This window comes from Thermobia domestica, chromosome 17 (assembly GCF_964235325.1).
Source record: "Thermobia domestica chromosome 17, izTheDome1.hap1.1, whole genome shotgun sequence".
Taxonomy (NCBI): Eukaryota; Metazoa; Arthropoda; class Insecta; order Zygentoma; family Lepismatidae; genus Thermobia; species Thermobia domestica.
Window position 1 is genome coordinate 79578314 of NC_137470.1, and position 8727 is coordinate 79587040.

The following is an 8727-nucleotide window of genomic DNA, read 5'->3' on the forward strand; positions in this document are numbered from 1 at the left end:
AGGGGGCCGGGCCCCCTAGACCCCCCTGGATACGGGCCTGGCAAGCCCCACATACATATCCTGTCGCTTTTATTTTCCCATATCTCGGTATCCGTAAGGCTTACCGAGTTGCAGTTTTCAGTAAACAAATATCAGTTCTTTACATTTTAGACACATGTATTTCCATATATCTAAAATGCAGAAATTAGGTACCGCAATGGAACCCCATTGGAGTACCCACTTACTTTTGCATAGCAGGGTAAAAACGCCAGTGGTTCTCACTTTAAGGTTGAAAACATAGATACTATTTTGTCTCTTCTCTCAGCATCGTGAATCGCTGTACAATAGTTGGAAAGACACACTGATCCTTCCTATAATGACCATGTAGTCAGAATTCAAAAAGGAGTAGCCGTTGAAGGAAAAACAATATTTTAAAATCCTTGCACCAGTAGTCGTCACCTTAAAATCAAAATGTTCCAGTAGTAGTCAGGATTTTCTACCAGCGTTCGTCACTCAAATAATTTGACATAATTTATTCAAAAACGCACTGTGTATCAGTTTAGGGTTAAGAATACAATATAAAGTAGTAAGCTTAATATAACTTTGCATCACTTTTAGCACTCAAGGAAGAAAATAAAAATGTTTTACATACTTTTTAAAGCAATTTCAGAAAGAAAAATGTTAACTAAATTCAAAAGTTAACTGTATATTATTTTAACGTTAAGAGTACAATATTAAATACTATGTTTAATAACTATAGTGACTTTAAGCACTCAAGAATGAAAATAAAAATGTTTATACATACATTTTTAAAACAATTTCAGAAACAAAATAAGTTAACCGAATTCAAAACTTAATTATACATCACCTTAAGATTAAGAATGGACTATAAAGTACTGAGGTTAATAATAATGCATACTGAAGAATGAAAACAAAAATGTTTTTAACTACCTATATTGTATTTACATGTTATTTCTCATTAACATGCTTTTTGATAACGCACGATATGGGCTAGGGGTGCGCACGAGAAATGATTTGAGACTGTCACCTCTCGCAAAGATGTCGCGAAAGTTGTCTCGTCTCGAAAACTGTATCTGTTTCTATTGGAAGAGCTATGTCTCGTCTCGAATCTCGTAACAAAAATTCTGTCTAGTCTCGTGCAGTGCGCAACCTTAATCAGTCCATAGACAAAAACTTCATTTCGGAGAGGTTTCGATAGGGCTTTGTGATATCCAAATTTTGAAATAGATAATCGATATTGACAAACTATTGAAACTTGTTCGAAATATCGAAAAATACAGCAATATCAAAATATAAGCAATATCAAAAATCGAAAATATAGAAATATGATAAAGATCAAAAACATCGATATATCGGTCAAAAATTTCGATATCGATAGTTTGATATTTGAAAATATTAATCGTTCGATCGAAATATCGCACATCTCTTGGCTCCAACTGTTACCACCTTAAAAAAGAATGTGAAAATTGCTAACTACCTATCACAAAGCAATTACGACAAGAGGTCGTAAGTACCTTAAGACGGGGTTACTTTGCACTTCAGGGTAACTTCGCACAAAATACGAAAAAAGTTACACAGTCTTCCGTCGGTAAACCCATGAACTGTAAAGAGAAAGTTTCAACTGCCACCGTAAGATAGAATATCTAACTGGATTTTGGCTATAATGTTGGCGGTTAACATCAGTTCTAATTACCTGAAGGGTTTGTTGTTGTAGAGGTATGGAAAGCACTCACTGTAAATGCAGACAAAATTTGGAAGATATCAACTACAAGAATTTCCGTCAAAGTTAAGTCGGTTCCGTAGAATTCTACTGTGTATGATGGGACTTCCAAGCAATAGTTGAAACTGAAGGGTGAAACATTGTAAAATCATAGAAAAAATAACACCGGAAGAAGGCTGTTTTGAGCCTCAAATCCTGGTTACTTTGCACTGGGTCAACGTAACCCCTTAAATGGGAAATTCTTACTACTGGCACCTCCTGCCGTCTAACTTTAGGAAAATTTCCCCTTTAGGTAGATGTCGGAATGGATTTCTTGTTGGAAAATAAATTACGAACAGCGGCGGATTCAGAAAAAATAGTTTGAGATGGACTTCACACAGATATACTTCGTTTATTTAGAAATCACTAGACTTTTTGAAGGGCTGGACGGGCATACGCATAGGAATGACTAAATTAGATTTTTTAAAAAGAAATCCTGCAATTTGGGTGGGCTTCAGCCTAAAACACCCAAATCCCGTAAATCTTCCACTGATTACGGTTGAGATGATATTCTTGGATATAAGGCAACCAAGGCAAATCAGTTCACGGAGATTTTTTCTGTTTTTCAGTTGCCATTTTTGTGGGTCATGCTAAACTATCAGAATGTGGCTCCTATTTCGGTACCAGAAAATACATAATTTTCTTTACAAATATCGATAATTCATATTAAGTACTGATACCGGTACCATAATTCCAACATCAATATTTGTAGACTGCATGCAGTTTTGTGTAAAAAGTGAAATGTATAAATACAGGAGAGAAAACATTGCAGACAAACATTATGTTAGTATGTTGAACATACTTTTTTGTATGTGGTGCAAAATATCTTCATCTATGAGGTTACTTTGCACCAAAGTTTATATGAAATGAAATCTTGAGTTTTACGTTCCACGCCTTTGCCGGGTATGCTAAAGGAGACTATAATCATGAGAATGAATGAAATAGTAGAATGATAACTGTGAGAGAAAACGGGAAAACCCCGAGAAAACCACACACAGTGTTTGTCCAACACAAAGTCCATTTGGCACGTGCTGGGATCGATCCAGGAACTCCACGCAGAAGAGGTGAACGCTCCATCACTGAGCTACCACGTCCCCAAAAACACAACCTCAGAATATACTTCATATAGAGTAGAAATGAAATGAAATCTTTGAGTTTTACGTCCCACGGATATGCCGGTTAGGCTAAAGGAAACGGTGATGATGAGTAATGAATGAAATGGTGGAATGAAGAAAGAGGGAGGAAACGGGACAACCGAGAAAACCCACGCACACGGTGTTTGTCCACCACAAAGTTCACTTGGCGGGGACTGGGATCGAACCCGGGACCCCAAGCACCAGAGATGAACGCTCTACCACTGAGCGACCGCGGCCCCTCATGTTGTAAAAAAAATGGCTCGTCTGGAGGTCATGTAAGCTAAACACTAATACAATTGTTGCAGATTTATTTACTAGCACTGTTTAATTATCTACGGTGCTGAACATCGCAACACCAATATCATTATGTCACATCCTTTCAAAACTATGCTAACTGCAAAGTAGACCTGCTTTGCTTCGTAATGTCCATATAGTTAATTACTGTGCTCGAATGCAGGCAAGTAGCATACAAATTTATGATGTTGAAGGCGTTATTTTTCACAGCTATGGAGAAAAAACATGAAAACGAAAAATAAAAAGAAATCTTCGTTTTACGTCCTACGGTTATGCTATGTATGCTGACAGTCACAAATGAGTATTGAAAATTGATGATCTTGGAATATGATTTGGTGGAATAATGAGGGGGAAAAATAGACATTGATTAAATATAAAATTGAAAAGAAATAAGGACCTGACGCTCAAATATTTATATATCTGGCAGCCATCTTGATCCCTCTAAAATATCATAAAGTACTTGATTGATTCTAAACCCAATAATAGTAATAGTAATTATAACAATAAACACAGAATATACCTTGATATAATTTACGCACCTTGAAGTGTAGAAATTAATGATGGCAACCCTCAGCATTCCAATAGAACTTTGGTTTCTCCACATAAAGATTCGGACATCGGTTTTCTTCTCAAGCAATAATGGGGTACAATAATCAGTTGCAGTCCAAAGCCAAGTCACTAAACATGAATATAAAAGATTTTGTGTTAAATATTTCATGAAATAGAATTCATTAGTTAGTTACATACAAACTCTTACGCATGTAAGTCAGAATCTACTTGTAATAACTTGTAAATTTAAACAAACTTAATTATACTACAGTTATAGGGACATCAAACATATATTTCATAAGATATATAGGGTGTCTCAAAAGTCCCCTGACATAAAGTAACTCGGTTATTATCAGAGTTACAACAAAATGTAATTGGGAAACCGTCTCCAAATCTGATGTTTCCAATGTAAGTTGAAGGAATTTTCGAAATCGGATGAGCCGTTTGGCTGTACACTCTTTATGCGTCCAATGTTAAATGAAAATGCAACGTTGCCATTTACCTGGACCCACAACATAAGTGAATGAAGTTACTGTCTTTTGCGCTAACATGTCGATGGCCCATTTCAAACAGTAACTTCATTCACATATGTTATGGGTCCAGGTAAATGGTAACATTGCATTTTCATTCCACATTGGGCGCATAAAGAGTACAGCCCAAACGGCTCCTCCGATTTAAAAAGTGTTCACTTTAGATTGAAAACAACATATTTAGAGATGTTTTTTCCTCTTACATTTTGTTGTAACTCTGATAACAGAGTTACCCTATTTCAGAGGACTTTCGAAACACACTGTATACATCATACGAAGTTAGTTTCTAAATTCTACACGGGCGTAGTTTAATTGAATGTGAGATGGGTGATACATTAGGCCGTTTGGGAATACTCACACAGACGGCCGCCATTTTGGATTAAATTTATTTGTTATAAACTGGTGGGTAATGTGATATATATATATATATATATATATATATATATATATATATATATATATATATATATATATATTATATATGGCCACGGGCTAGAATTTTCTCAGTATGTCAAATATGCAATCAGATTCCATGGAGCTTAATTTGGTGAAAAGTTATTGCCAATTGAACGTTGTATTTACCTCTTTCTTCTAGATGTAGAACCATACCGTTAGCACGTGAGGAATGTATCGAAATATTCAAACTGTGGGGCGGGAGGAGTGCCTGTGCAGTGGTTACCGATTGCAAACTGAATCATCCACAATGGACTGTGTTACATGTTGCAGTGTCACAGTAATTAACTAAATTTGAGGAGACGGGCACATTCGTGGACATACGCCGTAGCGGACGATCGTAGACAGCTACAGATGAAGCAACGCCTACGGCAGTGCTGACTTCCTTCTCGATGTGGCCCCAGAAGAGCACACGTCATTTATTAATGCAATGTGGGTTGAGTCATAGGGTCTGCGCGTGTATAAATGCATCCGTACAAGGTGCAAATGAAGCAACATCTCCACGAGAACGATCTTGATCGCCAAGTGCAGTTTTGTGACCGAGTTATCGAGTAATTATGGTTAAACTCTAACATTTTTATGCAAATACTCTTTTCAGATGAAGCTGACCTCTACGTAAATGGGAAGGTTAATAGGCAGAACATGCACAATTGGTCACCTGGCAACCCCGCGTGCAAGACCCCTCCAACATGACCAGCGCAAAGAAAATTAATTATGGTGTTGGCAGACAAATGAGGAATACGTCTAATCAGTCACTTTTTCATTCCATAAAACTAACTGCGGAATAATACCTCACGCTCGTACAGGGATAGATATTGCGAGCTGCGATGCCCGAGGATGATACATTCTCGCAGTTTTTTCAACACCATGGCACTTTCTTCATTAGGGATTCGTGGTGCGTCACTACTTGAACAATTCCCTAGAACATGGGTTGATCGACGAGAGGCAGTTGAATGGCTGCCCGATCACCGAACCTAACGCTGTTCAATTTCTAGCTTTGTGGACATGTTAAGCCTATGGTTTATGCAGTAAATATTCATAATTTTTATCATCTAGAACAAAGTATCGCCATCGTCTGTGCACAAATTTGACCCTATATTCTACTTTGTGTCCACATTAATTGGAAGAAACTTCTGCAAATGTTTATTGCTCAGTAGGAACATGTGGAACATATACTATAACCAGGGGTAAAAGTGGACCTGAAAAGGTGGGGGGACGGTAGGTAGCGGCATCACTCCACGCCGTTCCTCCTGCCTATCTTTGCCCATTGTACCATTTTAGGGTCTGGGGGACGCCGTACATATTTTTCGAGGTGAGGAACTGCGTCCCCCGCGTTCCCCCTCGCATTTACCCCTGACTATAACAGGGAAATGTTTTCGAAGTGGGAACAATCAGAGGCGGTGCGTTTTATTACGATTTTGACTCGACATACCGGCTATCTAAATGTTCAAATGCAGTGAGGTGTGAAGCCTACAAGATTGCATTTCTATTTACATAATGTCTGAAAACCACTGGAAAGCTTCTTTTAGTTACGGAGAAAAAATGGAGAGACTGATCCATCCATCGTGAACAACTTTCTGAAAATAAATAAATAAATAAATAAAAATAGCCCCTTACCTTGTATCAGAGAATTATACACGAAAGTGCTCAAAAACCGACTTTTAATATTAACAATTTCCAGCGGGAAAACTCCTGGACCACACACTCGAATGAGGGGTATTTCAAACTCCCGTAAGATCCGCCCCACTGCAATCCCCTAAATCCGCCCATGCTCAGAACACGACGCTTATAAGAATTCAGACAAGACGACACATACCAACATACGAAAGAAACAATTCAATATGGCACATCAAAATATAAACTAGGGATTTTTAGGATTTGGATTTCTGGGCTTTCGGCATCTAAGGCCATGTAGCCCTTCACGATTTGAGGGATGACGTCCCTCGGCGAGCACACAATCCGGGGAAAGGGAAGGAAGAAAGGATTGGGAAAGGAAGGAAGCGGCCTGGGACCTATAAGTTAGGTACCACCCCGGCATTTGCCTGGTGTGAATGAGGAAAACCCAGGAAAACCTCATTCAGGGTGGCTGGCCTGAAAAACCTGTTACACTTTTTCGACCGAGTGACCCCACCGGGAATCGAACCCGGGACCGCTCGCACCGAAGGCGAGAGCGTTAGCGACTACGCTACGCGGGGCCACTCAAAATATAAACTAATGAACTTCTTTGAAAACACTTCATTTTACAAACAAAAGGTAGAAAAAGGTAAACAAATGTCAGTATTGTCAAATTAGAAGTTACTTCTACATAAGAAATAAAATATGTGTCAATACGTATAAAAATGGATTTATTAAAGGTATTTAGCATTTATTCTTCCCTGAAGGTATATCTTGATCACTAAAAGCCAGAAACGGTGTGTCTCTATCACTTAAAAAAAAAAAAAAAAAAACAGAAGGGTATGACATACCACTACATATAGTCTCACTTGGTTCACTGCCAATAACATTTCACCAGAATAAGTTACATGATATCTGATTGCATATTTGACATCCTCAGAACATTTTAATGCATGGCCATGTATCACTCTACCCACTTATTGTCCGTATTACAATTTCGAATCTAAGATGGCGATCGTCGGCGTGATGTAATCCGAAAGTATCCCTCTGGGCCTAATGTGTATCTCTTATCTCGCATTCAATGAAACTACATCCCTGTAGTTTTCAGAAAGGATGACAAGGGACTTCTCATGCACCCTGTATATAATAGTTGTATCAATAATGAAGTCGGAAATATGTGATCTAATTCGTTGTTTCCAATTTAACCTAATGTCTTGCTGAAAAGGGAATATTTGTTGAAATCTGAGTTTTACGTGCGACGGGTATACCGGCTAGGCTAAAGGAGACGCTGATGATGATATAATGAATGAAATGGTGGAATGAAGAAAGTGGGAGGAAACGGGAGAACCCCGAGAAAACCAACTCACACGGTGTTTGTCCACCACAAAGTTTACTTGGCGCGAGCTGGGATCAAACCAAAGACCCCAAACACCAGAGGTGAACGCTCTACCACTGAGCCATCGAGGCCCGACAGGAATATTTGTTGAAGTCTACTGTCTTCTTCAGTACCAAGGTTACACAAAAATGAGCCTATGGTTTTGATGGAATTCGAACCAACATTATATGTATACTCTCTCAGCGAGAATCAAAGCTGGCACCAAGTTTACATATGCGCGCGCATTGTATGTTACTTATATAGCTCACAGAGCTATGGGCGAGCAAGCAAGGCACGTGCCCCGGGCGCGTGGTTGGAGGGGCTACTAAAAGAGAGGTTAAATATTAGTACTTTTCCATTTTGGTTTTTAATACTTTTCATCAGAGTGCGAAATCATGAAATCAAAGTGGGGGAGACTGAAGGACTGAAGAGAGCGAGAGAGAGGAAAAAACAAAAAAAAAAGCTGTGCAGTTTTACACTTCAAAGAATTGTAGTGAAATGAGAAGGTCAAAATTCAAGATGACATTCGGATGCTTGGCACGAAGAAAAACATTGCAAGCAATTTTGAAAAAAAAAAAAACTTAAATAATGTGATATATTTTGTAGGCTTTGGATATGTATGTTTTAGTTGGCATCAACAATTATTGGTGTGTTTTGTCACAATTGACAGTTTAGCGAGAGACTAGGCTAACTGACAATTTTAACTTTCTGAAAGAAAAGGAAACAAATGAAAACAGCACGTTACAAAGGATACGTCTGATATTCATAGTTTGGCTTTATATACAACAAGGGTGGATCCAGGATGGACTACTGGGGGCCAGTGGGTTGTAAAGCCACTACTTACAAGTTATAGCTGCTTTTAAGATATTCAACTCTGGGTGGGTTTTATTTTATATTAAAATACACAAAGTTTCCTCTTCTTGGGGGCGATAGACCCTCCCTGGATCCGCCCCTGTCTCAGGACAAGACACACCGACAAGTGGTTGAAGCAAAGGTCAATTAATGACATTGGTATGC

At 38.5% G+C, this 8727-nt stretch overlaps 1 non-coding gene across 1 annotated transcript; it reads right to left on the reverse strand.

Moving 5' to 3' along the window:
• Positions 1–6843: 6843 nt before the first annotated feature.
• Positions 6844–6918, reverse strand: TRNAR-UCG (transfer RNA arginine (anticodon UCG)). The gene has a single exon. It is a non-coding gene; the product is annotated as a tRNA-Arg (tRNA).
• Positions 6919–8727: the final 1809 nt, after the last annotated feature.